The sequence below is a fragment of the Cyanistes caeruleus genome, chromosome 3 (genome assembly GCF_971803275.1).
Source record: "Cyanistes caeruleus chromosome 3, bCyaCae1.hap1.1, whole genome shotgun sequence".
In the NCBI taxonomy this organism is placed as follows: Eukaryota; Metazoa; Chordata; class Aves; order Passeriformes; family Paridae; genus Cyanistes; species Cyanistes caeruleus.
Window position 1 is genome coordinate 55,548,275 of NC_141703.1, and position 15,918 is coordinate 55,564,192.

The following is a 15,918-nucleotide window of genomic DNA, read 5'->3' on the forward strand; positions in this document are numbered from 1 at the left end:
ACAGTGTTTATTATTATCAAAACCATCTTCATTGAACAACTGCACTAGTGAGAAATTACATTTGTATTGGTATTGATCACACTTATTATTAACCATGACAACAGTAATATTATTAGTATTTATCACAGCTATTTTTATACATTTGCATGGTACTTGACAAACACATGCTTAAATACCTTGAACAAGTTTTTTTCCTTTAATAAATTCAATAATATGCAACATAATAAGTCCAATATCTATCCTAAAGAACTCACAGTCAGATTAAGCAAGAGAAAAACCAAATACAGAGTGATCATTTAGGTAACATTATCTGAGGAACTACTGGGGAGAATGGCAAATTAGGAAGAACACCTGAGAGAATTTTGAGATTTAATAGAGAACCGGAAGAAAAGAAAAAAGCTCACAAATAAAAAAATAAAAATTAAAAAGAAAAGGAACTATAGAGGAAAGAGAATAGAGAATGGTAGGAGCAACAAAAACAAAACAGGAAGAAAAGGAGGAAAAAGAGACTAGGTGGGGATATGAATGTGATCATTTGCCATGTCAGCTAGCCAGAAGCTAATTTTCTGCCACTGGTGCATTCACAATAGTTTGAACATGCACACAAGCAACTCGTAATTGCTGATTAACTGTCCTGTATCTTGCATGTATGTCTGACCTTTCAGATGCTTCGGATGGCCCTTTGTGCTGCTGATAACCCTTCATGACACAGCATGAACTGTGTGGCCATACCCACTGGGTAATCAATAAGTTAACATGTGGCTAACACTTACCAATTCCTCCACTGTGGACAGATTGAATGGTTTATATAACCAAGGAACAAACATAACATATGTTCAAATAAAACACTTGTTTTCCTCTGTTTGGCGTAAGTTTTAGAATATATTTCCTCTGCAATTTTATATTCCCACCCTATAGAATTACAAAACCATAAAGTATATTGGACAGGATTTTTTGAGGCCATCCTGCTCCTGTGCTCCTGCTCAAAGCAAGGCAAATTAAGCAGGAGGCTAAGGGCCATATTCAGTGAGGATTTGAGTGTCTCCATAGATGGAGAATCCACAACCTCTCTGTGCAGCCTGCTCCAGTATTTGACCATTCTAGCAATAAGAAATTTTCCTTCTCTCTAATAATATTTTTCAGTAATCCAACTTGTGTCCAGTGCCCCTACTGTACATCTCTGAGAAGAGATTTCCCCATACTCTCTACACCTTGATATGAGGAATTTATAGGCAACAGCAAGGTCTCCTCATAACTTGTTCTTCTCAAGGCTGAATAGAATCAGCCCTAACAGTACCTCCTTGTACCCCAAGTTCGGAAGTCCCCTCACTGGCTTGGTGACCTCAGTTTGTCAATGTCTTTCTTGTACTGGAAAGCTCAAAACTGGAATGAAATGTCATTTTGCCAGTGTTTAATACATGGCAATAATCACTTGCCTTGACATGCTGCCTACACTCTTGTTGCCCAGCATGAGGTTGTCCCTCTTTGCTGCAAGTACACAGCACTGATTTATTTTGAATTTCCTCCTCACTGGGACCCTCAGGTCTTTTTCTATAAAACAATCCTATTCCCCACCTTCTCAGGTGCAGAACTGCACTTATCTTAGAATCAAACAATCACCCAAACTCACCACAGAACTGAGGATTTCTAGGCAGTTACTTCATAGAGCTTTGAACTGAAAACTACGCTGTCATGAGCAGAGTTCATAAGCAGAAAAGAGATCTTTCTAAAGTATAACTTTAATGCTATTTTTTAAAAAAATGTAGTTTTAAGGAAGTTTAAGAGACTATTTCAGCTTAATTTTAATACCATCATTAGAAATTTAACATCAAAATTCATAAATGAGAACATTAATTTACTGTAAACTGCCATCACTGACAGACTTTCATATCTGTATAAATAAAACCCCAAAAAAAGTGAAGAATTTAGATGCCTCCAAAACAAAATCTTGAGCAGAAAAAAATAAAACCAACAAAAACCCAACTGTTAGAGGAAAAAAAATATATATTGCCTCACCTTGCACATGACCAAGACTCTCAGGCCCCTCTCTGAGTCATCTCTCATTTGCTCTACTCCCAAGACTCAAGAGTCAGGTAGAATTTCTTGCAAATGAACTGGAAGTGGCATCTAAATAACACAGTAACACTAGCTTTCCAGTCTGGTTGTAGAAATATGGACCAAGAAGTATGAGTTTGAATCAGTAGACCTCCATGGCACAGATGAAGGCATAATTTTATTCACATGTATGAAAATATCCATGGACATGCTACGTATTCATTAACATGACCTAGGCCATGGGCTTTGGGAGAAAATGCTTAAGCAGTCAAACTTTGTGTAAGGAGACACTTGATTTTAAGAAGCATAAAGAGACATGGAAAATACTTCAGATGCAATACACAGCTATAGAAGCATAGAATTGTTTTGTTTGGAAGGGACATTTTAAAATAATCTAAACTAACAACCCTGAAAAAAACATGGACAACTTAAACTGGATCAGGTTGCTCAGAGCTCCATCCAACCTGACCTTGAATATTTACAGGGATGGGACATATATCACATCCCTGGGCAACTTGTTCCAGTGCCTCAACACTCTCACCCCCAAAAAATTTATTCCTTACATCTAGTCCAAGTCTACTCTCTTTTCATTTAAAACCACTACTGTTTGTCATATTTCTACAGACCCTGATAAAAGGCTGGTCCTCATCTTCCTCATAAGCACCCTCCAAGTACTGAAAGGCCACAAAAAGGTCTTCTCAAAGCCTCTCTTCTCCAAGCTGAACAACCCCAAATGTCTTAACCTACTCTCTCACAGTAGAGGTATTCCATCCTTATGACCATTTTTGTGGCACTCCCTTGGACTCACTCCAAGAGTTCCATGTCCTTTCTGTGCTGGGGACCCCAGATTTGGATGCAGCACTCTATGTTGGGTCTCAACAGAGCACAGTAGAGGGCCAGAATCACCTCTCTTGACCTGCTGGCCACACTTCTTCCTATGTAGTCCAGGATTTGATTGGCTTTTTGGATTGCAAAAACACATTGCCAGCTCATGCCCAGCTTTTCATCCATCAGTATCACCAATTCCTCAGCGGGGCTCCTCTCAGTCTACTCATCCCTCAACCTGTACTGATACCAGTGTTTCACTGGCCTAGTTGCAAGTCTTCTCAAATTTCTCCAGGTCCCAATCAGGACCCAGGTTCTATGCAGGCGAATATGTGAAAAAATATAAATAAATGCAAGCTTAGAAATTTTAGAAGTCAAAAACTCATTTCAGAAGGTACTGTGAACTCCATAAGCTATAAGCTTTTATATATTTCTAAGGCCACCCAGCCCTGAAACTATAAAGATCAATAGATCTTGACTGAGTTATAAATTCACAAGGGTTGTGCACTTATGAGCCATGTACTTCTTCTATGAGGAGTTAGCATGAGCTATTGCAACTCCTGAACCAACAGTATAGTGGAAATAACAATAAATGTTCTCCCAGCACAAGATTTTTTTCCTTTCTCATTGATGTGCATTTATTGTAAAAACTTCTGAAGGTCTCCAGCTGAGAATTAATATTGTTCCCCTTATGCCCATCAATTCCCTATGGTATATCTACACTATTCAGCACTTTTAACTCTCACACAACAATTTTGCCTAAACTGTGGCAGTGTCATAGCTGACTATTCTAAAGAGTTACAGAAAAGCATATGAATTCCTTTGTCAAGGAATAACAGTCCCTAGAGTGATATATATATATATATATATATATATATATATATATATATATATCACAAAAAGATCAAAAGTATGGTGCACTCCTTATACTTCCAAAGCATCCCAATACTAAATTGGTTATAACATCTTTTGGCCCAGCAAGAGTGAGACATTATTTACTAAGCCAACAACAGATAAAAGCTCATGACCATGTTCTCATTTCCAAGCTTGACCATGAATAAAAATGTGAAAGGCACAGTCATTCATCCTCCTACTAAGATTAAATCTCTGGATGAAATACCACTGTTATTTATTTCTATGGTGCCTAAGCTTTCATTGCAGCCAGTGAAAAGTGAGTTCTCAGAGCTCAGCCTAAAGATGACCTGTTCATCTGCCCAGATGGAAAGCTGCTTCAGCTGCACTGCCTGTATTAATTAGATCCCCTTTAACTGTATAACATGTAGCTCACATATAGATATCTGCACTGCAGAGACCTTATACTCAGGGGCCTGAACCCGGAACTGAACCTTAATTTTTTCCTTTTCTCATTATTTTTTTGTAAATAGAGACAAACTTCAATTTGTTTGTGCTCTCCTACATAGAAATGTTGTCATATGAAATCCATTTGACATTTAAGCAATAGATTAGAGTTGAATTCACCTCAATTTTAAGTTTATGCCACTTAGATATCAACAGATGAGAGATTCACTGTACTTAGTACTCTTATAGCACCATTCCCTTGATCTGTTTTAGAGAGACATTTTAGGATGAGAATAATTGTATTCATTTCTTTACATTATTTGTGAGAGTTTAGGATAAATAGCTCAAACCTGGCCACCTACAGCCTGCCAATCACAAATATCAAATGGCACAGACACACTGCAAACATTTCCTCTGTTCCCTGAGAAGAAATGAAACTTTGAGAGCAAGGTCACATATTGAATGTATGTCTTCAATTTTGCCACAAAAGAGCTAGTTGTAACGTCATTGTCTGGGTCATAGGAGAACACAGCTAATCTGCAGCTTCCTGAGGATTTAACTCAGGAGAAGAAGTGGGATCAAGTCTGGATTTTCCTACTAGTTCTTAAGTATAAACAAAGCAGAGCACTACTGTGAAATATTGAATAAGTTATGGTTTGACATATTTTGTGTCCTTGATAAGAGCTTTCACTCATAGTCCTTTAGTTCAGTAGCCAAGCAGTTTGAAGCTAAACCCCTTAATTTTTAAGTTTTGGAGCAGAAATCTAACTAGGAAATGGCAATACTCTCCCACATAAGAAAAAAATAAGAACTAGAAAGAGAGCACAGCAAACGCACAGTCAACAGATCTTAATGCAGGCAATTCAACACCTTGGAGTTGCTGAGGAGGCCGACAGAAGCTTTCTCTAAAGTGTCCTTTGTGAGAGCTGTCACCTTGTCTGTTGTCAACTCTGAGCATCGTGTTACTGCTGTGCTACTCCTGGTGGGGGGGAACTGCGCCAGCTGAAAACATCATTGCTTCCAAGCCTCTCAGCTGCTTTATTTCAGAAAATCACAAAGGAAAAGGTCTCCTTGAAAGCTACAGTGTAGAGAGAAGGGCAAGTTGTCAGGCAGGCGTAGTTCCATCAGGGAGAGGCCAGAAAGATACAATCTGGAAAGCTGATCAGGGACTTGCCTGGAAATGCAAAAGCTGTCGGACCCTACTTTCTCAGCTGTGCCTGAATTGCAGTGGGCACAGTTGATAACAGGCATCAAAGACAAACCTCACAGCACCCTGACTCTGTTCCTGGGCCAAGTCCCAAATGCGGATCACAGCAGGGCCTGGAGGCAATTTTGGCAACAAGTTGAAAATTATCCCAACAGGCTGCTGCCAGCTGAGTATTGCCAGCCCATACAGCATGCCTGCTACTTTTTCTCCATCTTTGATGTGCACCTTATGCTGAGTACTTCAAGTTTATCCAGCAGTGTCTGGGTTGCAGCCAGTGTTTCGGTAGGGAAGAGAAATGGAAGAAGCATAACAGAAAAGCCACCAAAATTCACCATGCATGGTGGACAGTCATGGCACCAAATGCACATTTAATGCTTTTTACTTTAAAAGTGCAGCAAGTGCATTCCCACAACACATGTGATGAAATTGTATTTTGCCATGTTTGTCTTTGATGTCTCTATCTTTTATGTCTTTGATGCTTGCCATGGGGTGAGCCTATCCAATATAATATTTTAAATACTTAGTGCATTGTGCAAGGCAGGAAAAAAATTTGGGCTAGGGATATATATTTGGGAAGAGAATGTGAAGATCTGTGAATAAGTGTTATTTTTCAACCCACATCCTACGCCTCCCCTTCAGCTGTTGAGTTGCTTGCTGTTTAACAAAACAGCAACACTTCTGGGACCTGAAATGGTGTCAGTGGGCATAGATTAGTAAAAAATATAATATTTTATAAAGAAAAAAAAATAACTTTCCCTGATATTCTACTCTAAAAACTTACTCCATGCATATTTTATCCTCTTCCCATGCACCTGCTTTGACCTTTTGCTTTTGAAAAAAAGCAGGAAATTAGATCTGAAAGATTTCTAGGCCATTGTCTTACAAATATGCAGTCTCCTCAGCAAATACTATTATATTTACTATGCTACAGGCTTGACTTTTACTCAGGAATGACCCAGTCTTTAACCACAACTTTATTATTTACTCCATTCTGGAAAAAGCATAAATAACTGCTTTTGTGAGAACAACAAAGCAATCACAAGTGGTTGAGACAACTTCCTTTTAAATGTATTTAAATTTGAAATATTTTTACAAAAGTATCACCTGTATTAATAGCAGCACATTTCTTAGGTCTGATATGTTAAATTAATAAGGGATTTCCCAATGTTTTCAAGAAGAAATAATCTCCTTTTTATTTTACCTGAGCAAACTATTCAACCATGTGATCCCTTGTATATTTCCAGTCTAATCTCTATTTAGTTATGTCTTTGAAATCAGATATTAGTGTCAGAAAAGTATAGCTTGAAGTGACCATACCTCTCAAGCGACAGACATGTAATATTGCTCATGTAATGTGAGAGGACATTTTTAGATTATTGAAATAGAAAAAGGATTGGCTAATACCAGCCTTCATTTTTAACAGCTTGAGATGATAGTCACACGATTTGAAGATAAGGTAGATCACTCTCTTTTGTCGGTATAAATCACTGTGACATACAAGTTTTTTTCCAAGAGAAAATTATGCACAAAAAAATTCTTGCTGTAACTTGCTGGAAAATCTAGTTCAAATTCCTGATGCCTTTTTCCTTTGTAGTGTTTATCACCTTGATTGGTACAGAACAGTATCTCTCAAGAGTACCCGGTAGGTACTATTTGGCCCACTGACTCTTTACAGGGGGTTTAAAAGGATACTGCAATTAGCAGATGAAATTCTGTCTTAATAAATGCAAAATTATGCCCACGGGGGAAAATCAATCTTAAACTGCATGAGGCGTGATGAGTTCTGAACCGGTTAATTACCACTGAGGAAAAAAACTATCTCTGCACTGCAATGGATAATCTAAGAAAATTACCCATAGCTATCACACAGGAAAGCAAAATGATGAAAATTAATAGGAAAAGAAGCGATAACACATCAGACAAAAATGTTATTTCACCATTCAGTTCTGTGACGCACTTGGATCTTGCAAATCATGTGTAGTTCTAGTTCTCACATCTCAGAAAGGAATATAGTAACTCTGGAAGATTCATGAAAAAAGCTGAAAATTTTGTCAGACAGTTGTGGTGGATTGCCCTGGTCAGGAGCTAAGCACCCACTAGGTCAGTCATTCACTCACCACCACCTCCAGTGGGATGAGGGACAAAATCTGAACAATAAAATCTGAGAAAGCATGGACCAAGATAAAGACAGTTTAATGAGTGAAGCAAAGCTGCACACACAAAACAAGAAATTCACCTACAAATGGGTGTTCAGCCACCTTCAGGAAAGCAGAATCTCTGCACACTTTACGGTTACTTAAGAAAACAAACTCTATAGCCATGAACTCATTCTTTCCCAAGCTTTTATCACTGAGCATGATGCCATATGTATTGAATATCCCTTTGGTCAGCTGGGATCAGCTGTCACATCTGTGTCCCTTCACAGTTTCTTGTGCACACCAAGCCTCCTCACTGCTGGGATGGGGTGAGAGGCAGAAAAGGCCTTGACTGTGCAAGCCCTGCTCAGCAGTAGCTAAATCATCCCTGTATTATCAGCCCTGTTTGGATCACAAATACACATCACCATACATGCTACTGTGGAGAAAAATTATCACTAGCTCAATCGTACCCAATAAAAAAAAGAAAACATCCAGTATAAGAAATGATACAATAAACTAGATCATCAAGTTTAATGACCAAGAAGATGATTCAAAATAAATAAAAGAGGAACACCTTCATACAGTATGTATTTAACATATCGAATTAGTTGCTACAAGTTGCTGTGGGTTCCAAACTTTACATCTATTTACAAAACAATTAAAAAATAATTTATAAAAAAGTAATTGAAAAATATATACAAATCCAGTAGTACTCAGTAAATGCAACTCCAACTTGTTCAGGTACAGATTTCCCTATACTTACAGGTCTGCACAGGCAAAGGGAACATGCATGGGAAGAACTCCCACATAATCTCCATATTCATATGTTGTCACAAAGGTATCAGTTTTTGAATTATTTGGATAAAAGACTCCTCCTACTTTTGCATACTGAAGATTTCAATTTCCATTAAAAATGTGAAAGAATAATTTGTAAAAAGCAATCCATAGATGCCCATTGCAATGACCTTTTAAAACAGATAAGGATGTTTTCTTTTTCACCTTCTTATCCCATTAGTCTGCAAACCAATCCAGAGACAAGAGAAAACACATTTATGCCACTCCATGTCTATATCATTCTTCTTCATCTCCTTCCCTTTCTCTGTGAAATATCAGTTTGCTATCATTTTTATTTTCACATAGCTACATAGTTACCTGGAGCGAATAAGAATTATGCTCTTGCAAGAGCCCAGATGAGAAAGGGCATATGAGCTCCCTGTATAGAAGCATATGACATTGATGCAGTGGACCTCAAATAACACTGAAAAGTTCGAAGTGAATGAACTGAAAAATATCTTAAATTTCTTTCTGATCTGGTTATTTCAGCAGTTACATGTAACAGGGAAAACATAAGCAGTAAAGGTCTTAGTCTCATAGAAGTCAATGCTAATTAATTCATGAAAGTCCTATGACCTATATTAACCAGGACATCAAATAGTGACTTCTGACCTTAAAATATTTGAAGTTCATGGCCATTTTTTATTTTTATAAATTAAATTGATGTGATTGTTTTGTCTCACACTCAGTTTCATCATAGATCTGATTACAGCTACAGTCCCTAAATATAGTTAATATATTCCCTTTTCAGTAAATTTTTAGCTGTCTGAAGTCCATCTATACTGATGGCACAGATTGAACCCTGGTTACTAGGATAAGTTTGGGAACTGGCTCATATCAAGGCTCTTTGTATAACGCAATCCTCCACAACAAACTACTCTTTCTTTCATACCCAGATTTCTGCTGCTCAGTTTGCCTCTTGGAATCCACGACTGAATTAACATGTGTGCTGTGCAGATTATTGGCAGAGCTGTGTCTCTGAAGGAGAGCAAGAAGTAAACCAACTTGACAGTGTTATATGCACCTACTGAAATCCCATTCCTACCCACGCTAAGGTCTTACTGATTTTTATAAAGGAAATCAAGCATCTGATTGCTAGTGATCATTTGAGAGATCTTAATAGTACTGACTTATGAACACAAGGGTGTTGGTTTAAGCACAGTCTTAAGTAATAACGACCAAAAAATGGTGCACTACGTTATTTTTAAACCAATATACTAACTTGGGTTACCAATCTTGTTCCACACAAAGGACTGCTCATAGTCCATAAACAAACATTATAAAGCACATCTCTTCTATTAGACTCAGCATACACATCAAAAAAATTATCACTTGATTCAGTTGTCTCCCCTCTAGATCTAGATTAGGTGTAAAAGATATTATTTTCTCTCAGGAGACCCCGCCTTCAATGCTGCATTCAGTTCTGGTGTCCTCAGAAAAGGAAGGACATCAACTTTTTGGAATGAGTCCAGAGGAGATGCATCAAGATGATCAGAAGGATGGAGCAGGTCTCCTATAAAGACATGCTGAGAAAGTTGGGTTGAGCAGTGTTGAGAAGAGAAGGCTCTGGTGAGAGGTTAGAGCAGACTTCCAGTACCTAAAAGGGGCTTACAAGAGAGTTCGAGAGGGAATTTGGACAAGGGAATATAGTAGGAGGATAAGGAGGAACTGAGAATAGATTTAGATTAGATATTAGGAGGAAATTTTTTACTGTGAGGTGGTGAGGCACTGGAACAGGTTGAACAGAGAACTCACAGATGCCCCATCCCTGGAAATGTTCAAGGCCAGGTTGGAAAGGGCTTTGAGCAACCTGAACTAGTAGAAAATATACCCTGACCATGGCAGGGTGGCTGGAAGTACATGACCTTTTAGGTCTGTTCTCACCCAAACCATTCTATGATTCTATGGCAACCTGGAAAAACCCAGCTGATCATAATTGTTACTTTATCCTCAGTACAGAAAATACCCTCTTTCTTCGTTACTGTTAAGGCAGTGCTTTCCTAAAACATTAAATATCTTTTAAAATAAGTTGATACCAAGTGTTTTGAGGAGAACACAGTAATGATGCAAATATTATATTGTTTATTTTTAGCTCTTCATATATTTAAATCTGTTTCACCTCTATTAAATTCTTATCTAGGCCAATGTAAAGTAAACCTTAGAGAACTTATTCACTCTACCTGATAATTTCCAGTTAATATTAATGCTTTGGCATATAGAACCACAGAAATAAAGGCCAAAAGGGACCTGTTAGGTCATTTAAATTGACTGTCTGGTGATTATATTTCATCTGGTTCTTTTCAAAACTGAACAAAAAGTTTGCATATGACTATGGCATATTTTCTTGAAAAGTCTTAATCTGAGGCAACAAAAATATTGCTCATTTTGTTTCTCTTTCCCCTGTAGCTGGCAATCCTGACCATCATATTATTGCTGTGTTCTTCAACATAGGGTCATCATCTTTTGCACAGCTGCAGTGCAACAGGTGGAAGGTATCTATAGCCACCTGCTTGGCAGGTAGAAACAGTGGATTTGATCCCCTCAGGTACTTGGCACAAATTAATCTCTTGTTCTCTTGATATTTTTTATCATTATATATGTTTGTTAGTAAATCAGAATGCTACTGTTTCTGCCACTCAAAAAAGGTGGAGTTTTAAATAGAGATTATTAGCTTTGCATCACCCTCATTTACCTGTGGCTCTTCAGTAGACAAAGTTACGTTCTTGCATTGTTATTGGGATATGCAGCAGGTGGCATCTGGGGATTGTCCCTGTGCTTGGTGTTTAGTGGCTCTCTCAGGAAAGCTTTCACGTAAGAAAGCTGACTTTAAGTTACAATTTCTTAAGGTGCTAACTGTGTGGGGTTTTTTTCCAAAGTGCCTCAGAGAGTGTGCACAGGGAGGTGTGTTAAAATGGGATGTGGGACTCTATAGAACCATGACTGTAACACTTAGGCATTCCACAGGTAAACTTGAAGACCCACAACCCATCCTGAATCTTGCACAGTGAGCATTAGCAGTTCTGCACTTTTGTAAAATAGAATGCAGACATTTAAAACTATTTTTGGACTAGGAAGAATTCATAGCTGAAGGTATTTGGTGTCATCCTGACAAGTCAGTGCCTACACTAACATTTTCTCTTCCAATCCTTTCAAGTAAAATTCGCTAATTCAGCAAAAGTTCAATTTTGACAGTACAACTGTTTGTGTAATGGAAGTTCCTGCTGTCAACCAAAGATCACATCCTTGATGATGATCGCTATGTTGGCAGATGCTGCTATAACAGACACAGAATAAATTGCATACACTGTGAAGTGCTTTGACAAGCGTAAATGGTCTCGACCTAAATGTCTGTATTGCAATTGAAAGAGTACTTGGGCTTGAAAAGCATTTAAACATTTTCAAAAATATTACCTGGTATCTCATGACAAAGTGTTTTGGTTTAACTCCAACTGGCAACTAAGAACTACACAACTGTTCACCTATTCCTCATGCATCAAAATTAGAGAAAAAATGAAAAAAGCAAGAGAGAAAACTCACAGGTTAAGATAAAGACAGTTAAAATGTAAAGCAAAGCTTTAGCTTTTTGCAGAAGCATAACTCATTCACCACTTTCCATAAGCAAACAGGTGTTCAGCCATCCCCAGGAAAGCAGGGCTCCATCACATGTAACAGTGATTTGGGAAGACAAATGCCATCACTCTGAATGTCTCCCCTTTCCTTCTACCCCCAGCTCTATATGCTGAACATGAAATTCCAAACCATTCCATATGGTTTGGAATATCCTGGCTGTGTCTTCTCCCAGCTTCTTGTGCACACCCAGCCTTCTCAGTGCTGAGGTGGAGTAAGAAAGAGAAAAGGGCTTGAGGCTGCTCAGCAGTAACTAAAACATTGCTGTGATATTAACATGGTTTTGGTCACAAACTCATAACATAGCTCCATGCCAGCTACTCTGAAGGCACTTAACTCTACACCAGCCAAAACCAGCACACAGAGTAAACAATGAAAAACTTTTAACATTATTTTTTCATTTTACTGACTTGTAAGAATATTTCAATTGATTTTTTTCTTTTTGATTGATTTTCAGCCTTATTTGAAAAACTCCTACCTGGGTAAAGAACTAGGGTTTCATTTTTCTACTGCCCCAGGGCACTCGCTGATTCTCCTGGTGATTTACAGCTGTGCAAACTGTAAGTAAAAAAGGTAGTCACAACACTTGCCATTTGCACCTGTCTTAACTACATAAATAAGTGTCAAAAGGTAAGTAATAAAGAATCCCAAGTGTTGTGACCTTTCTTACTGAACGGCAGAATAAACATATTGTGTCTTGAATGTTCTCCTAAATTTGGGAACTCTTCTATTCATTCTAATCACTTCAAAACTCCCTGGAGTTAAACATTATGAGTCTCTGAGAATTTTGTAATTTCATGTAACACAGAAACTATTGACTGCTTTTCCCTCAACGAGGTTCTTCTCCCCTCTGGTTTTATTGCCATTTGTTCCTAGATATTTAATGGACCTGGCATTTGTTACATGTAGGGGAACAGACCTTTAAGGCAGCACTTGCTTTACTGATTCTGCAAAAGGAAAGGGGGAAAGAATGTGACTTATCACATAGACCCAGCAGACAATATAAACACAAGATCACATCCAGCCAACACATTCTCTTTACTTCTGGAAAAAGCTATAGGCAAGCATCTGGGAGACATTAAAGGATAAACACTTTATTAGTGCATACTGCTATGTATACATTCCATGGCCTTACTACTTTATGATGTTATCAAACAAAATGTCACAAGCAGAGCCAGTTTGGTACTTGGCCAAAAGAACCCCAAGGAGACCACAGCTACTGTGGGAAGTGATGTTAGTAATTCATAGCATGGTGTTTTTCTCTGAGCAAGCAACTGAGTGTAATAAAAGGGGTGACTGCTTGCAAATTGTCATCAGTGTATGAGGCAAAAATTGGTTTCTGAGAACTTATTCAAAGAGGTTTAGCTTAGCACCAGCTTTCCTAACTATTTTTTGCCCATGCAAATTTTCACAACTTTTCAAGAGACATCATTTCACATCAGTTCTCATCAAGCTGTTCATGTGCATTAGGATCAAATGAATAAAAATCATGCAAAAAATTAATGGTAATGATTTTTGGTGAGCAGAATTCATTAAATATTTTGCTGATGCAAAGTGGAATCCTTTTCAAATTTAATAAAATACAGTACATTTGAGTGGCAGGTTGCCTTCAGCAAAATTTTGATCACATAAAGGAAAAATGAGCTTATATGGAGTTTATTCTCGTTTAGTATTGCAATATTTTTGACAAATATTATTTTTTTTAGTAATTAAATTTGCTTCAATCAAAAACATTCTTCTTGATTATATAGAGACTTTGGGCGAGGGAAGTTGGCTTCACTTGAAAATATCAACATATCTTTTTTTTTCCCCAATTTATATACTAAAAGATACTGGTATGATGATCCCAGTCTTTTACACAGTTATCCAAGAACAAAAGTATTCATCCAGTATTTGCAAGATCAAAATCTTTCCTTGCTTCTTGATGTCTGGGCCCACTGTTCAGATGAATGCTTTTATTCTTGTTTTTTGGAATATTCTGCAAAGGTTTGTGTTCACTTCCTTCCATGTATGACATGCAATTGTGTCAATGGTAATCACATGTAGCCAGGAGCTATCATCCTGACAGGGGAATGTCTAGATTGAGAGCCACTTTTTAAGAGATCTCACTTAGCATCCTGCCATAGAAATAAATACAGAAACCTCCACAGAGCAATTCATTCCACCCATAAATAGGAAAGAGATGCCATTCATCCTAATGGGCTTAACTGTGTGTAATGGAAGGACAGGATACATCTCATCTACATTTCATTGTCTAAAACATATATCAACACATAAGCTAGGAACTTGGGTTCCCATTTTTATCTAAAGAAATCATAGCCAATATGGAAAATTAACCTGTAGCTTGGTAATGAGCAAATTAAAGTAGACAACCACTTTAATTTTACATTGTTTTTAAAATGCATCCTAAATATAATAAGATTTTTTTTTAATTATTCCAACTGAAATCTGTTAAACTATATTTTAGCAAAAAAAAAAAAAAAAATCTTTGTTCTCTTCCATTCAGACTAATTCTTTGATTACAAAACTGAAAATCAATTACTTATCAACCACGGTTCTTGACAATCTTTTATCTCCCAAGATCTCCCATTAACACATTATTTGCACCAATTCACTCAAAAGACTGCTGTGTTTCAGTTTCAAGATCTTCAGCTTTGAATCTATTTGCAAAAGTAATTTGGGTGAAATTCTTGCAATTCTTGAATGCTTCGTTGCTAATTGCTATGGATTCATTTCTCACAATTGACTCAAAAGAAAGATGAAACCTTGCAATGAGGTGGGTTTTTTTTTAGCTTTCATTTTCTTCTAGAGATTGTAAACACAGACTAATTTGATGCAGTGTTTTATATGCTTAGTGGAAGTAAATGACAGCTTGCTAAGGCATATTATGATGGATTTGAGTTGCATTTGAATTTGGATTTTTTTATTAGTTTGTTCACTGACAAGTTAGCAAAAAAAAAGATGAAAAATAGAATTGTGAGATGAAAGACTGACTTAATGCCATCTTTTCTACCAGCTACTTGAAGGATAAATCAGAACATTCTCATTGGATGGTATTTCTTTTTAACTATTAAATGAAATAAACAGTCTCTTTAAAAGCAATATGACAGAACAAACCTCAGCCTTGATGAGCAACATGTTGATCTTACTGAGCACATTTCACCTCATATTACTTGTGGTTCTATTAAAGACAGTAATAGCTGAGTCTGATGATATATTTTAATGCCAGTGTTATCAAAAAGAATTCTTTAATACAATTTGATTATATGGTAGCTGAGCAGTCTGTGGGTAATAGGTTTAATGGTGCCTTTTGACAGTCTTATGTAACCATCTCATTTGATCAGGACATATTCCCAAAGTAAAGCAATTTATAGAAAGACCTTTCCTCCTTGTTCCAGCTTGTTTACTTCCATTTAATCACAGTTGCCTTCTCAAATTGCATTTTTTTTCTGTCTTTAGGATGCTTTTCATTTTTGTTGATACTTAGTAAACATCTCGGCTCTTTTACTCAGTTTATTTTTACAGATCCTTCTTTTGACATCATGTCACTTAGTACATTCAAAATTCTGTTTTTCATGTCTTTTAATAGTTTACTTTCATCCTAATATTAAAATCCTGATTGCTAGTAGCCACAGAATTTAGTTCTCCTCATGCATTGTTTTGTCTGTATTATCTCAGCATAAGTTGTTATTCTTGGGCTTAACTTTGCGTATTGTGTGATGACAGACTAATTTATTGTTGTTTTTATGACTTGTTGACGAACGCTATTTCTCCTTCACCACAGATGAATGAGAATAGCTTGGCCTTAACGCTTTGAAAACAAAATCTTAATAGGTTGGTAATCCGATTGCCCTGAAAAATTATTATTGTTTAACTTTTCTTTTTTAAAGAGACAAAAAAGAAAAAAACAAACAAACAAACACCACAGAGCAG